The sequence below is a fragment of the Eleutherodactylus coqui genome, chromosome 2 (genome assembly GCF_035609145.1).
Source record: "Eleutherodactylus coqui strain aEleCoq1 chromosome 2, aEleCoq1.hap1, whole genome shotgun sequence".
NCBI lineage: Eukaryota > Metazoa > Chordata > Amphibia > Anura > Eleutherodactylidae > Eleutherodactylus > Eleutherodactylus coqui.
The window spans coordinates 168354055-168364340 of NC_089838.1; positions in this window are offsets into that span (position 1 = coordinate 168354055).

Consider the following 10286-nt stretch of genomic DNA (forward strand, 5'->3'; position numbering starts at 1 on the left):
AAAGGTGGCAGGTGTAAGTCTCACAAGAGTACAGTGCCTGTATGCTTAAGGAGAAACCATTTGTATGACCTGATCTTCTCCACAGTGAGGGCTATAGACACAAAGGGCATATAGGAGAATTAATACATATTTCAACAATTTTTCAGTTTTTCTCTATCATCAAGTGCTACAGCAAGTACTTAATGTTTTTTAACAAACTTATTGTCCCAAACAGCTTCCAACACATTATTGAGTCTGTGTGTGTATATGGCAGCACGTAGCCACAGTGACAAGAGCCTTTTTCCAGTTCTGGAGCGAAGACTCTCTTGCAATGACTGGTGTGTATCCAGTTGTCTTTTCCTTCTAATTTGACTGAAGTGGCATTTGTCAACTGGATTTAGTATAGATCATCAAATCTTGGTTCCAATCGTTTTCTGATATATTCTTTTTAGGACAACTCAGGCACCTGAAAGCAAAACTATGCGACTTTTGAGTGAGGATCTGGACTCAAGGAAAATACATGTTTATGAGTTACAGTTAAAGGGGTTGTCCGGCCATAAACATTAGGTCTCATTACTTCTGTTTGCCCAATACAATGCACTTTGTAATATACATTGTGCATTGTAAATTAGGCAAACAGAAGTTATTCACTTACCTCTTGGGCTGCCCCCCCCCTGTGTTGCTCCTCGGTTGCCATGGGTTCCGACAAGTCTCTTGTCCTCTTCTTGTCGGGACGACGGAGACACGCTTCTCCAGCACAGCTCTGCGCATGTGCAGAAGAACTTCAGCCGCTGGGAAGCTCAGTTCTGCCTGCAGGGGAGGCGTGGCTGCTGGCTCTTCATCTCCAAGGTAAGAATAAGTGGAGGGGCTGGCTCTCGCGGGGGGGTGGGGGGGTGGAGAGGGAGAGATGGATGGATGGATGGATGTGTGCAAGGGGGGGGTGCAGTGATGTGTGTGTGTGTGTTCGTGGTGTCTGGAGACCCGGCTGTCAGAAGTCCCGGGGGAAGGGGGGGGGGTGGAGAGGGAGAGATGGATGGATGGATGGATGTGTGCAGGGGGGGGGGGGGTGCAGTGATGTGTGTGTGTGTTCGTGGTGTCTGGAGACCCGGCTGTCAGAAGTCCCGGGGGAAGGAAGGGGGGTGGAGAGGGAGAGACGGATGGATGGATGTGTGCAAGGGGAGGGGGTGCAGTGATGTGTGTGTGTGTGTGTGTGCAGGAACCCGGCTGACAAAAGTCGGGGGGGGGGTCATTGTGAGAGGGGTCGCTGTGGGAGGGGCACTATGAGGGCATGTGTGTGTGGGCAAATGTTTTGTTTTACTTTACTTTAGCAGGGGGGGGGGGCAGTAGGTAGCTTTGCAGTGGGGGGGGGGGGGCTGCAGTAGAGTTCTCTCTCGGCTCTCCTCAGCCCCTCTCCATTCACTATACACTGTGCTGCTGTTTACACTCATGGTAGGATTTTATCGTGAACCATGACAGTCTCCCCTGGCCACAACCCCTCTGATTATAGTATGCAGCAGGGGGCGGGGCCTGGGCGGGGAGAGACTGTAGATCAGTTCAATAGAGGTGGGCGTGTCGTGGGCGGGGCTAGGACGTGAGCTGAGGGAAATCCTGCCTTTTCATGTCTCTTACTACCATCGAGAGCGCGCACACAGAAGAGGGAGAGCGCAGAGCATTGTGGGAAGGCAGCACAGAGGCGCCATCTTTGAAAGCTGCAGTGAAGATCAGAATCTAAGGTAAGAAACTGACATTGCAGCTGATCTGCCGGCCGGTTTGAGCCCCTGTATGCTGTCTGTTACTATCCTTACTGAAAGGAAAGCAGCAGCATTATAAAAATTTTTACCCTGTGTGGCCGGACAACCCCTTTAATTCCTGATATAAAGCACTCACGTGGGAAGTGAGGTCCTCATGCTGAGCCCAGTAAAATTATAGACCTGTTACAGGGGCCCTACAAAGCAAAACTTTATAGCAACTCAACTTAGTTTTACGATTGGGAATGGTTCTGACTGAGTAGAGGGACTGATAAAATCTGTACCTCTATTATTTTCTATGACCTCTTATACATATTTATAGAAATAACTTTATTCAACAATTTCTTAGCCGTATTGTTGACATTGGTATTTTTATTTATTTTATTTTGCAAGCCACGCCTCTAGCTAACGTGAGAAGAGGTCTATGCAAACCAACATAAACTCCACAAGACCTACCTTTGGTAACTGTATGCAGTCAATCTACATTTACTGGAACAGGTAGTCTGGCCTTGAATTAACAGGGAGAAGGTACTTTTGCAATTTTACCTGGGTTTGTCAAGCGCAAGGTATGCATCCCTTAACAAACTTGGTAACAGCATTGTTGAATCCTGGGGCAATACACCACATATTACCTACTTTGACTTGTGAGTTGGTCTGTGGCTCAAATGTGACATCATAAAGTAGAGCGTTTGGGGAAGTTACAGGTGTTTACCTTTCCTCAGACTCCCTTCTCATCAGATGCCACTTTTCCTTTTCACCCCTAGGGGCTAGTTCCTGCAAGAGGGACAACAAAGAGATATCCAAACCTGATTCAATTGCAACCATAGGGATGACTGATATATCCAGTGGGAGTAGGGCTGCTGCTTTGGCTGCTTCATCCGACTTTCAGTTCCCTTGGGCCTCTGGAGTCACATCCTTGGTGTGAGCCTGGACCTTGATGAAAGCTATCTGTTTAAAAAGAGTTAAAGCCTTGTACAACAGAGACATTGCTTCTGTGTTCTGGATTGGTTTACCCAATGATCCAACGAAATTTCTACTGCGCCACAAAGGTGCAAAATCAAATGCAATTCCAAAAACGTACCTCAAGTCGGTGCAGGTATTAGCAGTCTTACCTTCAGCCAGTCTACACACTTTAGCTAACTCCATGAACTCTGGCCTCCTGAGTAGGTCTTCCAGGAAGAGAGTTTTTTTTCTACAATTACCTCATTGTTGCATACTCTGTTTTTCTTGCCTATTTTCCCAGTACCTGGAGCCATCTAGATTAGCAATGGGAGTTTAAGCAACATTTTCAAGACCCCTAGTTTCACTACCATTAATTCCAGACGATCATGCACTTGAAATTCAATTTCATGGTCTGCCTGTGCTGCTCTTGCCTCTCCCTTTTCAAAATTCAGCAGAAACAATGAAGCTGTATTTAGAACTATTTTGATTTTGATGTGAGGGTGCTAGTGGGGTGGTCTCATATTTAGTGAGTCTGTCAGCTAAAGGAAGTTTAGTTTATGCTCTATACAGTATTTCCATGACTGCATGAGGGACCATGACAGTAAAGGGGGCCATAACTCCTCTGGTACTTGCACAAAATATTTTTGCAAATAGGAGGAATTGTCATTAAAATCTGCAACTGTAATAACTGCACAAATTTATCAAGGGCCAAATTCCATTTGGGGTATATTCAATTGCTGCTTGTATCGCTGTAAGGATGTCTGCCCCTAATATATCCACTGAACAGGTCGCTGACATCAAAAATCTACCCATTTTAAATAGGTAGATTTTTGAAATTCTAAAATTTTAAATATGACACATTTTAAGTAAACCCTTGGTACTAATTTAATTCAGTTTGTAATGTACCAATCAGGCTTGTCAAGTACATAATAATCTTATTTTAACATGATAATTCAATAGCATTCAAAATAAGTAGAATGTAATACTTTGAATACACCATTGTATTGGGTTGTGTATGCATCAAGAATATATATATATATATATATATATATACATATATACACACACATATATATATATGTGTGTATATATGTGTATATACACGCGACTGACATAAATGTGCAGAAAATTTTGCCCCCAAAAAGCAACATTTTTAATATATCTGGCACTTAATGGCTCATACAATGTCATGTACTCGTTTTTTACACAATCTGAGTCCAAATCCTGACACTTTTTCCTAAGTAAATTTTCCCTATTGAATGACCAAATGCAGTACAGTAAACACACCTGATGTATAACTCTTCTCTGAATATAATGTCTCCTGTATTCGAAATGGAAAGTTTCTGCTTCTGCTAAATTTCAGTATTCCATTGAAGTATTTTAGATATTTCTTGTTATCTTCTGCAACTAACTTCACAGACCTCAAAAGTACAGGCATATCTGAAATCATTTTATTTTTCATTTCCATGCATACTGTACGTTCAGTCAGCGATCACAAATTGGCACCTGAACAAACCTATATACCATGCTGTGTGCAACAAAAATCATCTAGAAGGTGGATGAAAATGTAATGTACTTGTACTCATTGGGAGCACCATCCACACTGTCAGTTGCCTTTTCAGCATCATTGATCTCACTGACTTTTAGAGTTCCCCTTCACGATTTGAAAGAGGCTGATAAAACATACAGTACAGTGTGTGAAAAAAGCAGAAGAAAACAAAACGACAAGGAGAGAAATGCAATACGAGCATAATTTCATTGTGTATTAAACGCGCATAATAAGTGAGGAATGGAATCAATGAAAGTACATTGATTCTAATTGAACCCCTCACAATTGTGTATATTCATTGTGTATAGTAAGCCGGTAAAAATGAATGCAGCATGTTCTATTTTACAGCGTGTTATGCATGATAGAGCCCTATTGTTCTCTTTGGGTGCGTATAAAAGCACTGTGCATACCCAATTACATTGCGCATGTGCGACGTTTTATACGCATGTTGCTAGAAAACAATACAAGGAAAGTTAAAAGAAAAAAAAGAAACCAGTACATGATAGCATGCATGAGATACGCTGTCATGTGCAGGCATATACAATCACAATTGTGGTGATACACAGCTCCACACACCAGTAAAATGCTGCGTTTTATCATACGTTTGTGTGAGCCCAGCATAAGTATTTACAATAATACAAACCAAACTAATGTATATATGTGTATTCACTTTTTTAGAGATATCTGACCTGTCATGATTGGAGCTTCCCTATATAGATACTAGGCACATGACCCCGGGGGACAGCATAGAATCAAGTGAGCAAGTTTTCTATGGATCAGTTTTAGTGTGAATCTACATTAGAATGGGAAAATCAAGCAATCTGAGATGCTAGATAAGCCAGGGCCAGTAAAATCAGTCAATCTTGTGAGGGTTTCTCACATAACAATGTTGAGAGTATACTGAGAATGCTGTGATGGAGAAAAAAACACCCAATGAAAGGTGACGTAAACAACTAGTCCATGAAAGGTGTCGGAAGATTATGTCAAAAATCATTCTGATGAACAATCAGTGCTGAGTCAAGCAAATTGCATTCAAATACAAAATGGTGCTCCAATTAATTTTTCTGAACACAGAACTGATTGTTCATCAGTACAGATGTGATATAACAGCAGAAGACCAGTTTTAAGTGCCATCGCTGTCTCAGTAAAACAGAAAGGCAAGACTTCAGTGAGCAAAAGAGCATACAAATTGGATCACTGAGCAGTGGAAAAACATTACTTGATTAGATGAATCCTGGTATCTAGTACACCATGCTGATAGAAGAGGCAGAATTTGCTGCAGCATGAATTGATGAACCTTTCTTGTCAGTTGTTCAGAGCTTGCCAGTACCTCTATAATTATATGCAACTACAATAAGTTCTCCTATCCACATGGGTCAATATTGTTGCAGAATGATCTTAACAGTTAGATCTGAGCCATGGCAAATTACTGCGGCTGTGTAGCCCAAAGGAGGTCCAATGTGCTTCTGGATGGGTGTCTCTAATGAAGTGGCATTCAGTGTATCTACCAGTGTTTCTCAACAGCAGTCCTCAAGACATCCCAACAGGTCATGTTTTCAGGATCTCCTCAGTATGTTATAGGTGATGTAATTATTGTCAATGCCTCAGACATTGCCACAGGTGTTCTTACTATAGGATATTCTGAAAACATGACCTGTCGGAGTACCTTGAAGACTAAATTTGGGAAACACGTGTATATGTGTATATGTATATGGTATGTATATATATATATGTATATATATGTATATATATATATATATATACTTACAGACCTACCAGAGGAAATGTCGCGCATCACATGCCAGAAATGCAAGCTTGTGTCTCTATTTGAGGAAAAGCTGCAACATCTACAGGAGAGAATAGCTATGTTGAAACTCATTATGGAAGATGACGATATACACGACAGAGCATTCAAAATAGAAAAGATTTGAATTCACACAGTGGCAACCCCAGTGCTGTGATTTGCTATTTGCCCTTCCTCACCTGTTTCAATCTCCACCTCTAGTAATACATCTGCAATTCCAACAGGCATATCCAAGACTATTACCTCTACTGCTCACTTAGTATTACTGTTGGATTCACAACCCTCCAATCCAGTTCCCACCCTTGCTCCCACTTCCAGTCCCCACCCTATTGAATCTTTACTCCTCAGTTCTCCCACTGGTCATTCACCACCATCTTTTTTAGGGTCAGAATCCTCCCTCCTGAACATACAGTAGCCTCCACTCCATCCCAATCGTTCCACCTATCTTCCCTCCCACATCTAGGACTCCAAAAAACCCAAATCACCATTTCCAACTCAAAGACCCCACTTCCAGTCTCACGGTCAAAGATCGTTCAGTTCTACCCACCACTTTGCATTGTTCCCAGCAGCAAAAAAATGTTCTGTCAGAGAAGAAGAGGGAAGAAAGAGGGAAAACACTTTTCCAAAAAAATCAAAAACGCTATATGGTGGTGGAACACAATAATCACGCACCAAAAGATTGGCAGGGCTAAGCTTGTATAGGAAGTGCAATCAGGAACATGGGTCAGGACCAGGAGGCAGGAACTAGGTAACTGAGAAATACTGAACAAGGCAAGGTTTAAGCAAGGGAACTGTCCAAGTCCTAAATAGTCTAGCAAAGAGGGCTGCCGACTGGAATACAAGAGGTTGTGGGTTCAAGCCCTGATATCTAATTTGAATAAGAATCAGCGATTAATCCTAATCCAGTTAGCCAAGAATCAAGAGATAGTCATTAAGAGGGCTGATGTAGGAGGGGCCACAGTTATCATGGACCAAACGTATTATGAAAAGGAATCTTTGAAGATCCTAAGTGATAGAAAATACAATGGAAAATAGTAACCGCACAAATAGGATTAACCGCACAAATAGGATTGCCCTATCTTTGTGGTCCCTAATAGATCATACATTACAGCATAATTGTCTATCAAAAAAGGAAAGGAATTTTATTTTGGTGGCACATCCTGAAATACCCTTTTCTATGTTTTACCTAAAATCCACAAGGATATTTTTAACCCTCAAGGGCGGCCAATTATTTCAGGGGTAGGTTCTATTACCTGCACATTATCCAAATATATTGATCGACACTTGCAAGGGTATATCATAAACCTTCCAGCTTACCTCAAAGATACAGGCACCTCCTTACATTAATAAATTAGGTGAAGTGGCAGAAGACCTATATATGGTATTCCAATATTCCTCAGTCAAGAGGTACAGAGGCTGTAGAGTACTTTATAGATGGAAACCCCTTAATGCTGTGTCAGCAGAGATCCTTTATTTTAGACTACAATTCATTTTACGCGACAATTATTTTACTTTTAAAAATCAATTTTATCTTTAGACTTACGGTACAGCTATGGGCACCTAATTCACACCTGCCTATGCCAACCTGTTCATGGCAGCATTTGAGAATAAGGTGAGAGAACCCCCCTCATTATATTTTGTAAGAGGTACATTGACAATATTTTATTTATATCGGACAGGAATCTTAGTGACATTTTTCTTAAGAACCCTAATGATAATGAATGGGGCCTCAAATTTACTGGCACCTTTGATCCTGTTAGGGCTATATTTTTAGACTTGGAATTATTCATTCAAGATGGACATATACAAACCAGACTCATTTCAAGGCAACCTACTCCAATAGTAACCTTGTTTTTTCTAGTTGTCATGCTAAAGCCTGGAAAATGAACATAACCTATGGTCAGTTTAAAAGTTAAAAGAAACTGTTCCTCATCTCTAACATATAAGGAACATGCCAAGACCCTCTAAATTTGCTTTATAGAAAAAGACTATCCATCTAACCTCATTGAGTCCGCTTACAGAAAAATTCCGAAAGAAGACAGTAACTTTAAGAAAGAAAAGGTTTAAAATAAAGACATCTTCAGTCAAAAGACTTTATTTACAGTCATTTGACTGTATAATTCATACAGCATAATTCACAACATGCGTCTATAAAGAAAATTCTAAAGAGACACTGGAACATTCTGAAGGGGGGTCCCTTTTTAATTAAAGAGATCCCAGAAAAGCCCAAGAAAATTTTCACAAAAAACAAAGCACTGAAAATATTATAGTGTACCCTTACCCACATATTACATCACATATAAATATTACCAGGAATAATGTATTTTCAAATGGTTCTTATCAATGTGGTATGAAGAGATATGAATGTTGCCTCAATATCCAACATATGACTAAGGCTGTGGGTCATGCTACCTGACTTTTTGTTTCTTTATTTGTTTTCTTTTTTTTTTTTTTGTTTTGTGCATTATAATTCAGGCTTCTCTTACTAGATAGATCTTTGCCGTATTAGCTGCTATTAGCTAAGGACAAGACTCTGCCTCATTAGGGATTTATCCTAGGGAAACCTCATTAGGGACTTATCCTAGGGATACCAAGGCTTTTCTTTAGGGTCAGGTAGCGGAGTTACCTTTATTGTAAGGTCTCCGGGCTATTTTGACATGGGTACGGTGATTTGCCGTGATTTTTGATATTGGTACATCTATCTCACGAGCATTGCCCTTTTTGAGTATAGTTGTATAGTACTTTTTTGTATACTACATTTGGTTCACAATAGGTTCCTGATGAGCTGATCGAACGGCTGAAACGTGTCGAACCACAAACCGAACCACGGAATCAAAATCTTCATTATTTTGAGGAAGATTTTTTCTTATTTATACACATTTTTTATACATCAGAGTTCCCCCTTGAGCAAACCATAGAACCGAAAAGTCTTCATTACTTTAAAAAGATTTTTCTGTTCCTATACTCTTTACACTAGAGTTTCTTTTGGGCAGCAACCCGTTATTATACTGGGACTGAATCCACCCCCTTGAATACGGTGCTTTATCTGAGAGTTAAAGACCATTATATATTATTCTTTCTCTCAGAAATCGCCTAGTTCCACCATATATCTAGACTCTCTGAGCCAAATATCAGGCAGTGTTGATACTACACCGTTTCTAGCGACTTTGGGGTGGTTATTGGTCACATTTGACTATTCTTTTTGTTTATTTGTCTTTAAGCCTTCCCTATTTTAGTTTTGTTAAATAAAAGTTATATTTTAGAATCTTACCTGTGAAGGCAATATCCAACATGCAAAGAAAATAAATTATCATGATAGTGTATCAGGCCCCTTTTAAACTTAAACAATTCCTGAACTGTGGCACATCATATGTAATTTGTATGCTTGAATGTCCCTGTGGCCTTAGGTATGTGGGTAGAACCATTAATGTCCTCAGAACAAGGATTAGTAAGCATCATTCTTATATTAGGAATGGATACTCAAAACACAGCAATTCCAGACATTTTGCAAATTGTCTCTATAAAGATGCATCCAAACTCAAGGTCACCCTACTAGAAGCCATTGGATCAGAACTAGAGATGAGCGAGCACCAAAATGCTCGGGTGCTCGTTTCTCGAGTCGAACTTTTCGAAATGCTTGAGAGCTCGTTTCAAGTAACGAACCCCATTGAAGTCAATGGGCGACTCGAGCATTTTTCATGCTGACAGATGCTCCGCATGGGGCAGGTTATGTGAAACAACTGAAAACATGAGAAAGTCTTGGAAACACTACAGAAACGGATAGGGAATGGCAAGAGCAGCAGGCATGGGTGCATCTGAGGCTCCCAGGTCCCACTATTAAGCCAAATTGGGGGCAAGAGCCTGGCGGTCACCCCCCTAACAATTTACTTGGGACAGACCATAAGCAGCAAGGCACACGAGCTGGCACATCTTAGCTAAGCACAACACTGGATGCAACCAAGGCCAATCACTGCCTGCGGGTGACACATCTGCCTCTTCTCCTGTGTTACATGCTGGCATTGCTGTCCAATAATCTGCATGAGCCTGTGTCCACAGCGTACTCAATTTTTTCTCTGTGCAGCGTTCAGCTGCCCTCATGCCACACGCTCGTTTGACAACCACACCACCCTCATGTCTATTTATAAGTGCGTCTTCGATGAGAAATAACCGGAGACACACACACTGCAGAGGGTTGGCAGGGCCAGGCAGCGACCCTCTTTGAAAGTGTGGACGATAGCCCACAATGCTGATGAGAATTGATGAT